Genomic DNA, 17,067 nt, shown 5'->3' with positions numbered 1-17,067 from the left:
CCTCTCTTGGGTATATTCCCAAGAGTGGTATTGCTGGGTCCAGGGGTAGGTTGATCCCGAATTTCCTGAGAAACCGAAACACTGCTTTCCAAAGTGGCTGCACAAGTTTGCATTCCCACCAGCAATGGATGAGTGTATCCCTTTCTCCACAACCTCTCCAGCAAAGGCTATCATTGGTGTTTTTTATTTTAGCCATTCTGACAGGTGTAAGATGGTATCTTAAAGTTGTCTTGATTTGCATTTCCCTGATCACTAAGGAAGTTGAGCATGATCTGAAGTGTCTTTTGGCCATTTGAACTTCTTCTGTTGAGAATTCTCTGTTCAGCTCAGTGAGTGCCCCATTTTATAATTGGGTTGATTAGCCTTTTACGGTCTAGTTTCTTGAGTTCTTTATATATTTTGGAGATCAGACCTCTGTCAGTTGCGGGGTTGGTGAAGATCTTCTCCCAGTCAGTGGGTTGCCTTTTTGTCTTAGTGACAGTGTCCTTTGCTTTACAGAAGCTTCTCAGTCTCAGGTGGTCCCATTTATTCAATGATGCCCTTCCTGTCTGTGCTGCTGGGGTTATACATAGGAAGTGGTCTCCTGTGCCCATGTGCTGTAGAGTACTTCCCACTTTCTTGATAATGTCTTTAATGTCTTAACTCATGCCAGGTGCTGTCCTAAATACCTTAGTACTCACAATAACCCTTTGAAATTGTGTTCTTTTTATCCATGACTTATAGCTGGGGAACTAAAGTCAGAGAGAAATCACACCATATATCAAACAAACAATTTACTGGTGATTAACAACAGCAACACGATGTCCTCCGCTGCCCTCAGTGACACTGTTTACCACTGGGGTCTCCAGAGTGATGTGGCTGGCGGTGAGGCTCCTCATTCTCCTTTTCTTCAGGATGCATTCCAGTTGGATATAGGCATGCACACGTGCTAATGCAGTGTGATCAGAATCGGCTTGGGAAACTCCCAAGAAGAACCGCTGAGCAGCTGTGTACACATCCATGTGTTCTCCTTACCTGCACCGAGGGAACTCTTCTCACTGTTTGTGTGGAATCCCCATAATAGTAAAAGATCCGGGGTGATGAGCACCTGCCCAATGATTGTTTCTCAGACTCATGCAAGAACTTGCAAATACAAAAACTAAACTTACATCCTTTGCAGTCAGATAGATTTTGGATCCAGCCTATCTTAAGAAAGAATCCCAAAAGGGCGGACATGTATATTATCCTGATAACTATATTACAGAGGAAGGAAAACCATGCTGAAGTAGAAGATGGGGCTGGGCAAAGGACGTGCCCAGAGATGTAACATGAAGGGCCAGGCCTGCTTGTTTGTTGGGGTTTTTGTACCGCCTGATACCCCACAACTGTTTAGCCCCAAAGAAAATCACACATAGGTCTCCATAATTTATAAGCTGATTGGCCCATTAGCTCTAGCCTCTCACTGGCTCCCTCTCACATCTTGATTAACCCATTTTTCTGATCTTTGTTAGCCATGTGGCTCAGTACCTTTTTCAGTGGCGCAGATCATATCCTGCTGCTTCGGTGGTCTGGGCAGGAGTGGGAGGAATCAACTTCCTCCTTCCCAGAATTCTCCTGTTCTCATTACATCATTTTTATTTCCTCTCTGGTTTTCCCGTCTATATTTCCTGCCTGGACAATCAGCGTTTATTTATAACATGATTGACAGAATACAGACAATTCTCTCACACCACAGAGATATTAAACAGCAAATACCAGAAACTTCATGTTGTCTAGCTGTGCTGGAAAGCGGAGTTCTGAGGAAGTTGCTAAGAAGGGAAGAGGGAAGGAATGGATGTCAGGGCCAACTCAGAGTGAAGGGGGGCTAGTGTGGGGCCCTTCAGTCTGCCTGGCCTCAGAGCCAAGTTAAAGAAGTGAACAGAGCGTCTACACAGGAAATCACAAGGGGCTTGTGCTAGGAAGAGAAACCAGCCACAACAGGAGGCTAGAACAGAGGTGAAGTAGAGTGCAAGACACAGGTTAAGATAAAACCCAAGCGAGAACAGAGAAGCCTGAAGAAACAAACGTATCTGTTTAGAGGCTGTGTCTGCTCTAGCTCACAATCCAGGCATGCTCTGTGTCTGCCTTTCCCACACACCTTCCCCCATGTAGTATAAGAAGTATACTGGAAGATGCAGCCTCTGAGGTTCACCTTGCCCCCATTTCTAGGTCCACTGAGCACACTTGTGTCTTCCCAGAGATGTCTCCACTGTTGTCACTGCTTTTATCCAAGGGCATCCTAATTATCCATTTATCTGTTTGCTTTCCATGTATAACAAACTCCAACTTTATCTCATATAGCATTTCAAAACCAGGATGAAAGTTTAGTCTACTGTGGTAACTAAAAACTTAGTGCTGGCTGAGGTAAAACCAGGAGGGGAATTCTCCCTATTTTTTACAAACATGATGCAGTAGCTCAGAAGTATTTCGGAGATAAAAGTTAAAAGTTGGTCACCTTTAGAGAATTTATTCACCCGATAGATATTTGCAAGGGTTTATTACACTAAGTGATTAATGGTCTATTGAGAAAGAGAGATAATTGTCTATGGTGCTCGAAATTCCTTAAAGGGAAGATCCTCATTTGAAAAGCAAACAAACACGTGTATCACGGTGGCATATCTGTAATCCTAGCAACTAGAAGGCTATAGCAGGAAGGTGGCAACTCAAGGCCAGCCCCAGTTGAATAGCAAGACCCTGTCTCAACACACATATGCACACACATGTGCACGCATGCATACACACACACGCATGCATGCATGTGCACACCCCACAATCAGTTCTTCTTGAGGTCTCCCTCATGTTTAACTGTCTGTCTTTTCTTACATGCCTATCATATTAGTTAGTTTTCTCATTGCTGTGACCAATGACTGAAAAAGAAACTTTAAGGAAGGTTTTCTTTTGGCTCGGTTTGGGGAGCTGCCTATCACTGTGGGGGAACTCTGGTGGCAGGAGGTTGAGTCAGTTGGTCACATTGTGTTCATAGACAAGAAACCAACAGGGAAGAATGTTGTTGCTCAGCTGCCTTCATTTTTAATTTCATCTAGTTTCATCCAGTTTATGGACTGGTATTGCGCACATTCCTAGAGTCCCCTCCCACCTCAGACTCTCACAGACATTCCCAGAGGGTGAACTTCCAGATGACTGTGGTGGTTTGAACAAGAACGACTCCCTTAGACTCGTATGTTTGAATTCTTGGTCCTCAGTTAGTGCACCTGTTTGGGAAGGGTTAGGAGGTGTGGCCTTGATGGAGGAGGTGAACTTTGTTGGAGGTGTGTCCCTGAGGGTGGGCTTTGAGATTTCAAAAGTCCATGCCAGGCCCAGTCTCTCTGTCTCTCTGTCTGTCTGTCTCTGTCTCTGTCTGTGTGTGTGCGCACACGCACATGTGTGCCTTCCTCCTCCCTTTGGGTTAAGGTGTAAAGCTCTCAGCTACTGCTCCAGTGCTATGTCTCCATACTCTCCACCATGATGATCATAAATTAGCCCTCTGAAACCATAAGCAGGCCTCCAATTAGATGTCCGCATTTCTAAGCGTTGTCTTCATGATTGTCTCTTCACAACAATAGAACAGTGACAAAGACAGTGATTCCAGATCCTATAAAGACAATAATCGATACTAGCCCTCACACCAATCAACAGCATCAAACAGTTGATCACTCTTTATCTCTACCTGTGACCTTATCCAGACTTGAAGCATTAAATGTCATCTAGACGTCAGTGATTCCCAAACAGTATTTCCAGTCTAAACTTGTCCAATGAACTACAAAGCCTGTGTCTGCACTGCCTACTGGGCCTCTCTATTTGTATGTCTGTTAAGTACTTGAAGGAAAGCGTGTCCAAGCACCACTACCAGCCAGTCGTTTGGCTCCTTGTTAGCCAAGCCCACGAGGGAGCTGCTCAGAACAAAAAGCTACATCTCACCTTTGCCTTCTCTCTCCTGTCGTATCCCTCATCCTGCCTGTCCACAAGAGCGGTCTTACACACGAGTACTAATGTCGCCATTTCTTACCACCCTTGTCCAGGCTCCACATCATCTTTGATGTTAGCTGCAGCAGTGGCTTCTCAGCTGATGCCCTAGTTTTCCAACACCATCTTTTCTGTACTCAGCATCCAGAATGATCTTATGAGATTAGAGTATGCCACTCTTCAAAGTCCTAGAGTTGGCTCTTATTTCACCTGTGGTAAATGTTTAGTCCTCTCAGTGTTTGTAACCTCCATATAATTTGGATGAAATATGGTCTATCCTGGAATGCAATCTAAGATTTTCACACATGAAATAATTTTCTAAAATCTGTGTCTCATTGTATTTATAAAGAAGCAAACGCACAACTGTTTAGCAGTTATGATGGGCATCTCGCTTTTATGTACTTTCTGAGTGATGACATCCATCGGAACAGTTGGATATACAGGAATCTTTTCCCGTTTAGAATTTCCCTCATCAATCATCAATCATAGTTCAATGTCTTGCAAGGGATACTTTGAGCCCATTTATGTAACTCCCGGAAGCTCTGTCCTTTTTTTTTTTTTAGGAAACAACAGAATTGCAAGGTAATGAATTAGAACTGAGATTTAAGGATGGGGAAAAGCCTACTTCAGCTGACAGAATTCAAAAAGCATGACTTAGGATGATCTCAGCTAATTTTTGTGCTATTTATTTCTTCTTACCCTGTTTCAACACCAAACCACCAAGTTCTTTACTGCTAAACCACAGATATTTACTGCTCAGCTCATGCGAAATCCCACATTTGCTTCCCTACTCTGAGTACACAGGAGAGGGGGAGCAGAGAGACAGAGAGAGAAAGTAGATGACAGGAAAGACACTAGATCAGTTCTTTGTATGGGAGAGTGTGTCAGCCACCCAGAGAACTGCATGGGGCTGCAACAGAATTGAAATAAATATGTAGAGGTATGTTTCTTTTGCAATTTTGCTCACTGGAACCTAAAGAAACAAAAAGTAGAGATTATAATTAATAAACAATGTTTAGTTATGTTTTAAAATCACCCCAACCAGAAGCTACTAAACATTTAGCACATTTAAGACTAAATTAGGGAAGCATGTGGACAGAAGACTGTGAGAGCGTGAGCGCCCAAGAGCCCCCCAGGAGGAAGTGGGAGTCGAGGACCCCGGAAACTGGACACATACCCCCAAGCTGTACCAATGTCCTGGGGTGGTGGGAAGCAGAACTGGACAAGGGGCCAGGCCCACATGTCCTGTGCAGGGGGACGGTACAGTAGGGTAGAGGGAAGTGACGGTGAGATCAGCAATGCACCTGCTGTGCACAAACAGCTAAAATCAAGACGAGGGAGACCTAAGAAGCTTGGGATTCTCTCTGAGTCCTCAGATCCTGCCTGATCCAGCTAGCAACTTCATCTGCCCAGGAGAATATCCTGGCTTACTTCTCTGAGCTATTAGCAAGAATTCTTTTCTTATAGCTTCTCTGCATAGGTCAAAGGTCATGACACAGGCCACAGAATAAGCTGCAGGCACACGGCAGGACAGGAGCCATAACATCAGCATCTCCCTGATCACTTCCAGCAATCCCTGATGTGTGTATGCCTACATACAGAGCACATGTCCAAACATGCATGCTGAACATGCAGGGGGCTGTTCCTGGGCTATAGGTAAAAAGAATCAAAACAAGTAAAAAATATTACTGCAATCAAACCTTAAATTTAACTGCATTTTCAACCTTGCTGTCTGTGTGGATAGCTAACAGGTTTCAAGGGGGAGGGGGAAAGGACTGAAAGTATAGGGTGAATGTCTATCAAACTAATCTGTGTTTGTCATAATACAACTATTTATAAAATAGAATAGAAAATTTTTAAGTTCTAAAGTAGTAAAGCTGGGGCAAATTCAAAATTAGACAGGATCATCAGGCAGTAAACAGTAAATTAGATAGTGTGTGTGTGTGTGTGTGTGTAGTTATAGTTATAGTAATAGTTATGGTGAGTTAGTTATGGCTTTTTCTAAGAATGAATGAAATGAGGTTTTTTTTTTTTTAATTTATGCCCTGGCAATGCTGAAGCATGCATGGGCAGCCCATATATGACTGTTCTGCTGAACTTGTTCCTATTGGGTTTCATAGTCTATGTTGATGAAGTTACTGAGCAGGTTTCTTCCTCAAGAGGGCACCAGATTTCATTATGATGGTTATAAGACACCATGTGGTTACTGGGAATTGAACTCAGAACCTTTGGAAGAGCAGGCAGTAATCTTAACCACTGAGCTATCTCTACAACTGTTGTTCTAGGAATACCCACAAAATAATCAACTCAATTTGAAAAGATAACACAAGGTTGGCTTCAAATTATTCATGGCAATATTAACAGCAGAATACACAGAACCATTCAACAAACTTAGCAGAGAACTAATGTATAACACCAAACCCTTGCTGAAGGTCAGCAACTTTCAAGGCTAAGAATTTGATGACTATAGTACTCATGAGCTATTTATGAAAATACTACTTACTTGTAAAATACAAATTAACTAGTTATAGATGAAGGGGTCAATGAAACAGAACTGTCTTAAAAATTAATTTACATAATCTTAAACAATGCATGACATACTGTTTACAATGACAAAGGGTACAATATAAATCAATCTTAAAGATCTGTGAATCAAAAAAGATTATATAATGCCGGTACTAAAAAAGCAAAATTATGTTAAGTGTAAGGAAACAGAAACAAAGTAAGATGCTTATGGGGTATTAAGAAGATGATGATGATAATAAGGTTATAAAGACTCTAAATAACAAGATAAATATTCAACAACACAGAAGAATTCAATGTTCTCTTTCCAATTGTCCAGGGGAATTTACGAAACTACCATCTGCTGAAGCCCAGAGATGAAATGCTTACACACAGAGTGGGTCAGGCAGAGGGCAAGCAGAAATATTTGTGCAGCTACTGACTTCTGTGTGGTTGGTAAGCAGAATCAGGTAGTATCTATTCTGCCATCCACCTTCCTGTTAGAATCTTTAACTCGTAGCTGATCATATGCCTACCACAAGGAATGGCATTCTCTAGCCTCAAGTGTAGTTCTCTAATGACAAGTAACTAAGTTCTGGCTAAGGAAACACAGGGAAGATGACATTTGTACCTCCAGAAAAGCTCTTTTCTTCTTTCCTCATTACATAGGATGGAAAACATGGATACAGCTGCATTAGTTTGTCTTGAAGATGAAAGGATCTTAGAATGGATGTCAGATATGATGGCATAAAAATCTACATAAACCCTGTTTTTAAAATAGGGCTTCAGAGATGGCTGCGTATATAACAACATTTCTTGTGCAAGTCTAAGGACCTGGGTTCAAATCCCCAGCACCGAAGCAAAAAGCTGGACATGGCTGCAAGTGTTTGTAATCTCAGCGTTGCAGGACAGGGACAGGCATAACTATGATGCTTGATACTAGTTAGCCTGATCTAAAGAGAGAGAGAGAGGTTCTGGTTCCTTAAGAGACCCCGTCATATCAACTAGCCTAGTCTAAGGAGAGAGGTCCTGGTTCCGTGAGACACCCTGCCATGCCAGCCTGGTCTAAAGAGAAAGGTCCTGGTTCCATGAGAGACCCTGTTTCAAAACAACAGTGTGGGAAGCAATAGAGAAATCTTGTTCTCACCTCTACACATGAACCTGCAAACTCACATGCCCACACCACACAGGCATGCACACATGGGCACAGGTGCACACACATGTGAGAGGGAAAGAGAGTTAATTACACAAGTATCTGTCTACTCCAGGATTTTCCCCAAGGGAGAGAAATTTATTTCCATCTTGCTTAAAAACTGCTACCTTTGAACTTCCCATCAAATGCAACAACACAAATTCCTCACTGATTCATCAAATATATATTCAACCCTTTCTATCTGGTCTGTTCATTCCTGTCTATCCCCAACAGTCATCTGTGGCCACTCAGTAATAGGTGCATTTATAAAACGTTCTTGAAAGAAAAGTGGATGGAGCTTTCCATTGCCAGAACAATTATTCTTTGATCTCTTGTCTATTGCAAGATCATTTCTTAATGGAAATTCAGTTGTGGCAAGATGATTAAAGTTGAACATCTCAGAAGCGCAAATACAAAGCTCCCATCATCATCCCATCCATCAGCTGCGTGGGGCTGTGGCCACTGTGTTGCCCTGATCTGTCTGTTCTGTTCTCTTTGAAAAGGAAGCACATCAGTACCCTTCAAAGTCAGACGCTTTGGCTCATGAAGAAGCCACAGATTAAATCATGACTTACTGCCCAGCCTTTGAGAGGTGCTCCAGAGAGATGATGTAGTCCATAATGTCTTGTCATTCGGGAGCCAACAGCAGAGGAGGATGGTTTGCATGTTATACATTGCACTGTTCATTTTGAAATATTGAAAATTTTGGAGAATCTAACACTAATAGAATCAGAACCAACTCTCTTTTACTTAAAATAAATGGTCTGAGTAGTGCTAAAGCACAGAATCTGTCTAATTCAAATGGTGCCAGTGTCTAAAAATTAAATTGACTTACGCTTTCATAAAATTTGTCTTAGTTAGGGTTGCTATTGCTGAGCTGAAACACTGTGGCCAAAGACAACTTGGGGAAGAAAGGGTTTATTTGGTTAATATTTCCACATCATCATCCATCACTGAAGGAATTCAGAACAGGAACTCAAACAGGGCAGGAGCTGAGGCAGACACCATGAAGGAGTGCTGCTTACTGGCTTGCTCCCCACGACGTGACCAGCATGCTTTCTTATAGAGCCCAGGACTACTAGACCATGCTGGCACCACCCACAATGGATTAGGCCCTCCCCCATCGATTACTAATTAAGAAAATTCCCCCCACGGGCTTGCCTACATCCCGATCTCATATGGGCCTTTTCTTAATTGAGGTTTCCTCCTCTCAAATGGCTACAGCTTGTGGCAAGTGCACCTATGCAGCACAACTGACTCCTTGTCTGGTTGACACACGGACGCCTCACTGTTAAGTCACAACCTTTTCTTTCTTCTTTGTCCCCAACAGCACACACTAATATCAATATCATAACATAAATTGTTCTATAGGCTTAAAATGTTACACATTCTTTACAAATTCAGACACTTTAAAATTCAGGCTATTTAAAAATTCAGTGTCTCTTTTAAAGCCTAGAATCCCTTTAAAAATTCAGTCTCTCAATTGTGGGCTCCTGAAAAAATAAAAAAAAAGGAAGGAAGGAAGAAAAGAAAGAAAGAAGGAAGGAAGGAAGGAAGGAAGAAAGAAAGAAAGAAAGAAAATACTTCTTTACTCCAAGAAGAAAGTACCAGGGCATAGTCACAAACAGGTTCAATATCTGGGATCTATTTACAATTTTTAAGGCTTCTCCAAAGGGCCTGTATCACTTCTCTGACTCTGCCTTCTGCAGTACACACAGTTTATTTTCTAAAATCCAGCTGTTTCCACTCCTTGGCTGCTGCTGTTCCTGGTGGTCATCCCATGGGTACTGGAATCTCCAAACTGCTAGGGTCTGTACAATCAACCAACAGCCTCTCCCAGCCTCACCTAGCCTCCCACAGCTTTCCCCAGCTTCCCCCAGGGTCCCCCAGCCTCCCTCAATCTTCCCCAGCCTCCCCCAGCTTCCCCCAGCTTCTCCCAGCCCCCTACTCTTCCCCAGCCTCTCGCAGTCTCCCCTAGCCTCCCCTAGCCTTCCCCAGCCTCCCCCAACCTCCCACAGCCTTCCCCAGCCCCCAGTCTCCCCCAACCTCCCCCAGTCTCTCCTAGCCCCCTAGTCTCCCCCAGCCTCCCCCAGCTTCCCCCAGACTTCCCCAGTTTCTCCCAGTCTCCCCCAGCCTCTCCTAACCTCCCCAACCCTTCCCCCCCATTGCCAAGCTTCAGCTACTCTCCATGACCCCTCATATCTTTAAAACCAGTATCACCTGGGTGACTCTTAGCTTACTAAATTCAGCTGTCAGCACAAAGATACAACCTTGGCAGCCTCTGGAACACAGCTGCTGAATGCAGATTCTGAGTAAACACTTCCCAGGAGACTTTGCAGCTTGATCATGCTGTTCTCTCCATTATCACGGCTGATTCTTCAGCCCCAGCTGAGCAGACACCACAGATTCTTCACACAAATGGCCAGGTAGAGTCTTTGCTTTCCGCTGAAACTTCACAGCCAGGAAAGCCAGGCCCCTATCATCTTCACTGTTCTCAACATTCTTTTTTTATATATATATATATATATATTTATTTATTATGTATACAATATTCTGTCTGTGTGCATGTCTGCAGGCCAGAAGAAGGCACCAGACCTCTTTACAGATGGTTGTGAGCCACCATGTGGTTGCCGGGAATTGAACTCAGGACCTTTGGAAGAGCAGACAATGCTCTTAACCACTGAGCCATCTCTCCAGCCCTGTTCTCAACATTCTTATCTTCCATGCTCCCACAAAACATCCCACTGTTGAGCAAGCTCTCAACACTCAATGACCTTTCTAGCCCAAAGTACCAAAGTCTTCCATAACCCTCCTAAGAACCACATGTCCAGGTCTGTCACAGTACCTGCAACCCTGGTACCAATTTCTGTCTTCATTAGGGTTACTATTGCTGTGATGAAACACCATGACCAAAAGCAGTTTGGGTAGGAAAGGGATGATTTTCCTTACACGTCCACATCCACAGTCCACCACTGAGGGAACTCAACCAGGACAAGAACCTGGAGACAGGAGCTGAGGCAGAGGCCATGGAGGAGTGCTGCATACTGGTTTGCTCTTCATGGCTTGCTCGGCCTGCTTTCTTTTTTTAAAAAAAATATTTATTTATTTAGTATGTATACAATGTTCTGTCTGTGTGTATGCCTGCAGACCAGAACAGGGTGCCAGACCTCATTATAGATGGTTGTGAGCCACCATGTGGTTGCTGGGAATTGAACTCAGGACCTCTGGAAGAGCAGGCAAAGCTCTTAACCACTGAGCCATCTCTCCAGCTCCTCAGCCTGCTTTCTATGGAACCCAGGACCACCAGCCCAGGGATGGAAGCACCCACAATGGGCTGTGCCCTCCCCCATCAATCACTAATTAAGAAAACTAGTTGATCACTAATTAAGCCCTACAACCTGATCTAATGGAGGCATTTTCTTAACTGAAATTCCCTCTTCTTAGGTGACTTTATCTTGTGTCAAGTTGGAACAAAATTACTTAGCATAAAAAAATTTAATTGGAGAGAAACAAGAGTAATGATAGAATCTGGAAATGCTGCAGAATTCTGATGGAAAAAAAAAACATTTAAAGATCATTGAACCCAGCTTTTCTATTCTACAGAGAGCAAGGTCAAGAAAAGCAAAAGCTATGAAAGTAAGCCCAATGTATTTGCTTCCAGATGCAGACTTTGTTGTGGTTCTCAGTGGCCTCGTATCTGACAGGGAGAGCAGACATGCATCTGCACCCAGACAGCATGGCCAAGCTTCCTCCATGGAAAACAGCAGGAGCAGATGAATCCCAGCCGCCAACACTGGCTGCAGTGAGCACCCTGCTGGTCATTTGTAGACTATACGTTTCTGATGTGCCTTCACACATCACAAAAAGTGCAACTTCACACTATTTTCCGCATACGGGCCTAATTACAACATTCTTCGTTCGTTGTTAGACTCAATTGTCCAATAATTAACCTTGGCATATGCTGCATGGTCTCTCTTCCAATGAATGTGCAGGAATTATTGTTTAATTAGGTTCTGTAATGGAAACAAATGAAAAATGAGCCCAGGACTCTGAGAGTCAGCAAATCTGTGATTTGTTTGTGCCTTTTTGGCTTAAAAAATGTACCATTGCTCTTCAAAATACGATTTAAATATGTCCTTTGAAAATGAGACCTCCACTCCTGAAGTGGGGCTAGGACATTCATCAAAAGATAGATATGTAAAATATAAAGGTAAAAAAAAACCCATAAGCTCTTATGACAAGGAGCCGTTGTCACAGATTTGAGCGAGGTGGAGAGATTGTCAGAAAAGGGGATGATCTGGTTGGCATGGGTACATGGTTCCTCAACAGCTGCCTTGTTTCCCGTTCTTCATATTCTGATTATCACAGACCAATCATTGTTATCCCAATTTCTGCCTCTAAGTCCCCTTATATCTCTCTGACTTTCTCTGCTTTGATGTTCTCCTCAAAGACTCTGATACCCTGCTCAGCGTACAGACTTCAGATACCCGGCTTGCTTTCCTACGAAGTCTATTACTTCGTGTCTGACCTTTCGGTTCTGTCACGTATGTGTCTATAAGCAAAAGCTTTCCCATCTTCCTATTTGCCACAGTTATCAGCTTTCTTTATAGCTGCTTAAACCATGCTACCAATTTGCATAAGAGTCTTAAAAAGGGGCAGCTTATTCCATGAGAATTTATTTTCTTTCTTTAAGGGAGGAAGAGACCAGTCCATCTTTTAACGAAATGGAAGAGCGGGCTCTTTTCTTCACCAGTAAGCAACGGGAGAATTTGACCGGCGAGTGAAATTCCTGACTTTACTGTTAGCCGGGGTGACCACATGTATTAGCGCTCGTGTTTTAGGATTAAAAACAAGTCAAAATACAATAAACAAGGCAGCTTCTGAAAACTCCAGCAAGTGAGATAGCACGGAAGCTGCATGTCTGTAGCTGACAGAAGATACTTATCTTTTCGCTTGGGTCTCTTAACCCGCAGAGCTTAACTGTACTAAGCACGCTAGATGACAAGGTAGACAGATGACATTAAGTTCGCCTGTTATGACTGAACAGCAGGCTTGAGGACAGCCTTTGTTAAACACCCACTTTTAAACACAGCCATCAGCGGAGCAAAGGCTTACATATCTCCTCAGTCTGTGGCTTCTTCCAGTCTAGGTCTATATAATAACAAAGTCAAGTAGGATGTTGAAACAGCCAATTACATTGAGTCACAGTTCTATCGTGGCAATAAAAGAAGATTCGAGAGCCCGAGTTTTCTGCAGGAATTTATATTTTCAATACAGACTATGCAATTTGAGCCCCTGCTCTGAAGAGGTAGGCAGTGAAATGGCCTGCTTGATTGTCTGATCACGCATGCTTTTATAGAGCCATATTTATGGACACTAGGCCTTCTCCTTCGGTGTCCTTCCTTCCCTGGACCCCAGTGTTGATGCGATTCCTACTGGGGATGAAATGAAGCAGCTGTATTCTGGAAGCTCCCCAGTCAAAAATCGAGGCAAGCTTTTCCTAAGTAGATTAGCAGAATATAAAGTGTGAGAAGAGGAATTTTGTCTCTTGCTCACTCAGCCCTATGGATTCTGCACCTAGTTTTTGAACTGCAGTTCTGGGCATTCAGTTACTCAGGGGGTAAAATGAGCGAGCAGGTAAACAGAGAAACTAATGGCTTCTCTGGTATCCTTGCTGAGCTCTATCTTTCTGAAGTTCTTCTTCTAATAGAATTCAGATTAATGAATCTTGAAGTCTTGTATCACTTCCTGGGCTCTCACTGCCTTTACTGTGGCTCTGTGAAGATCGCTGCCCCCAACTATAGTTCTGGGGTTGAGCCCTTCCCCTGCCTCTTCCCTCTTTGTGTCAAATAAATCCTGACTTTATTCCATAGCTTCATTCAGACTTCATCTCACCAGATTCCTTTTGTGTATGAACCTGGATTTTTATCTTCTTCTATTGTTCTTACAAGGATAGTGTTGTTGGTGGAAGACCCCAAAGTTATCATGCTTATATATACAATAAAACTGTATTTTCTGCTGGAATTTTGCATGTCTGAAGCATTTTTCTAATACAAACGTACACTTTCTTGAATTCCACTGATGATTAGTAGTTGGATACCTCTCCCGTCACCCTTTTAAGTCTACAGATCCCATCAGAATGTGGGCAGAAAGATAATGAAGGCCATGACGTAGCTAAGAAAATTGGTAGAAGGTTAGGATTGTGAATGGTAGCACACAGCTATCTTTGGATAATCTGTTGAATCCTGGTTTTTTACTTTCATCTTAAAAATTACAGGATCTATGTGTAGCCAAGGCTGACCTTGAATTTATAATCCTCTTGTCTCAGCCTCCTGAATACTTGGACACCACGCCCAGTGCTCACTAGAGATGTTTTGAGATATACTGCGCATCCTCAGGGAAATCAGAGTGAACTAGACTAACTAGTGATAAGCTGAGGTCCCCAAGGGACCAGAGGACACCAGTGTTAATTTCTCCATGCTGTTTATATAAAATACAGATTGATGGCTTACACCTGGTTTCTGTGATTCTCTTGGTCTGTTTTAGAGCCTTATCCTGAATACTATTTTAAGACATATGGCAAGAAGGTAATGAATGATACCTACCCACTGGGGTTCTGGTTTCCCTGATATAAGCTCAACGAGCATTTGTACTGATGGCTCGTAATCTAAGGACAAAGCAATTCCTGTGTGATGGCAGGAGGATTCTGGGAGCAGATGCAGAGGTCCGGAGCCTCTCTGATGGATCACCCTTTCTTCCCTCGTGATGCAACATCACTTTACCTTTCTTTAGTCTGAATGAGTAGACAATGAAACACACAGCAAGTCCTTTCAATCATGTAGCCTTGTGAAGCTGACCTTTGACATACAACAATTTATTCGTATTTACACTCCTGGCATACCTATTTATCGTAGTGACTCAACAGAAGACCATGTAAACCAACTCGTCAAATCAAGCATAGTACAGATTGGAACATGTGGCCATGAGCTATGTGTGCTAGTTTGAAAGAAAATTGTCCTATAGGCTCATAGGGACTGGCACTATTAGGAAGTATGGCATTGTTGGAGACAGTGTGTCACTAGGGGTGGACTTGAAGGTCTCAGAAGCTCAAGTCAGGCCTAGTATGTCTCTCTCTTTTCCTGCTGCCTGTAGATCCAGATGTAGAACTCCAAGTTTCTCCTCCAGCACCATGTCTGCCTGTATGCTGCCATGCTCCCCACCATGATGATAATGGACTAAACCTTTGAAACCGTAGGCCAACCCCAATTAAATGTTTTCCTTCATAAGAGTTGCCATCTAGGCAATAGTGGTGCATGCCTTTAATCCCAACACTCAGAGGCAGAAGCCTGCAGATCTCTGTGCATTCAAGGCCAGCCTGGTCTACAGAGCGAGTTCCAGGACAGCCACAGCTGTCTCAAAAAACCAAAACCAAAGCAAACAAACAAAAAAAAGTTGCTGTGGTCATGGTGTTTCTTCACAGCAATAAAACCCTAACCAAACAGAGGTTGGGACCAGGGACTGTGGCATTGGCTGTGATGGCCTGACCATGATTTTGTTTGGAGGGAGGTAAACTTTGGGACTTTGGGTTAGGAAGCAATTGAATGCTTTAAGTGGGGGCTTAGTGGGCTACCCTTAGTAGGAACATGGAAGACAGTGGTGCTGAGGGTGATTTGAACTGTGGGGACCTGGCTCAAGAGGTTTCACAGAAAAACATTAGTATGTGGCCTAGAGACTGTGGCAGTGGGCAGGTATGTTTTTACTCCATATGCTAATGAAAATTAGTCTTTTGGGTCAACACCCTCACAATGTTTACTTGGATATCTCTTAATTAAGTCATATTGACAGAATAATTAATTGCCACAATGACTTATAAGACTTTTCCTTAGTGATTGTAAAACCTTTAAATTTTTCTAAATAAGCACATGTTGTCTGGAAAATGGGGATAATGATCGCAAATCCAACAATAAAAGGCTGTGTTGAGAACAGGTATATACCTGGTAAATAGCGGTGGTTGTTGTCCCAGCCTGAAATCACCTGTCTCGCTGGCCTTCCGGCTTCCTACGGGTAAAGGCAAGGCAAACCAAAGTCACCTGGTTCACTGTGGAACTCTCTGGATAAATTACCTCAGACATCATTTGGCAATGTCTCTCCTCCTACATAAAGAATCATAGAGCCATAGTAAGAAACATATGCTGGGGGAAAATATTTTAAGGTGTGTTATTTTTGTTTGTGCTGCATTTGTTTGACTCTGTGAAGCCGTGATTCTTTGCCTGTCTAAAACACCTGGCGATCCTAATAAAGAGCTGAACGGCCAATAGTGAGGCAGGAGCAAGAAAAGGCAAGCAAGGAGAGAACAAGGAGAAGACAACAGGGACCAGCAATCCATCTACCCAGCCAGTCACAGAGTAAGAAGAAAAGTAAGATATACAGAAGTAAGAAAAGGAAAAAGCCCAGAGGCAAAAGGTAGTTGGGGTAATATAAGCTAAGAAAAGCTGGCAAGAAACAGCCAAGCTAAAGCCAGGCATTCCTATTTAAGAATAAGCTTCCCTGTGTAATTTATTCGGGAGCTGGGTGGCAGGCCTCTCAAAAAAAGCTAAAAGAGTAAAATGTCACACAACATTTTGTAATCTATGTCCATGCGGGGCCAGATAAACCCAAAAAAATAACCAAGGACCAACTCCTTTAAGAGGCACCACTGTTCAGCCAGCAGTGCTACCTAGAAAATAGAAATGGCAAGCTAAGTAAAAACCACTTGTGGCAGTGGAAGTACCAGCTTCCAGAGCTAGGAAGGTTTAATGCACTTCTTGGTCCTGTACGTCTGACCAGGCAGCATCTTTGGGCTTTGCTTTCTCTCCTGACCTGAGAGTGGGAGGAGTCAGCCCATAGAGCACACAGAGGATCCAGGTGTAGCTTATCAGTCTAAAGGCTGCTCCTGTGGTCAAAAAAGGCTTAAATGACGGCAGCACCAGAGGTCTCAATAGACCCTAGTGTGCTTTACAATGTGCATAGGCTTAGGAAGGAAGGTATAGGCAGCTATAGAAAGAAATACATAGTTTTAAAAATTTAAAGAGATAGTAAAAGTAATATAAAAGGAAAAAACCACATAAAGATGGAAAATACACAGACTCTGGATCCTGTATAGTATTGTGTTGGCTTTGAATTTTTTGATTGTTGAAAAGCAAAGGACAGCCGCTAAGAGGCCTGGAATTGAAAAAGGAATTGTGGAAATAAACCAGCCGAGATATTTTAAGAATGCCTTAAATTTTAAAAAGTCAAAAAATGTATTTGCCAAATGGAAATTAAAAATGTTTGGAGACTCAGCGTTGTTTTGGTTTCCACAGGAAACAGGTTGTGGTTTCGTTCCGGGTTCATGTGAATTCAGTCTGATCAAG

This window comes from Microtus oregoni, unplaced genomic scaffold (assembly GCF_018167655.1).
Source record: "Microtus oregoni isolate MIOR12 unplaced genomic scaffold, Mior012 000014F_ref0000157, whole genome shotgun sequence".
In the NCBI taxonomy this organism is placed as follows: Eukaryota; Metazoa; Chordata; class Mammalia; order Rodentia; family Cricetidae; genus Microtus; species Microtus oregoni.
The sequence above is the reverse complement of the archived record's forward strand: the minus strand, read 5'-3'. Positions refer to the sequence as shown.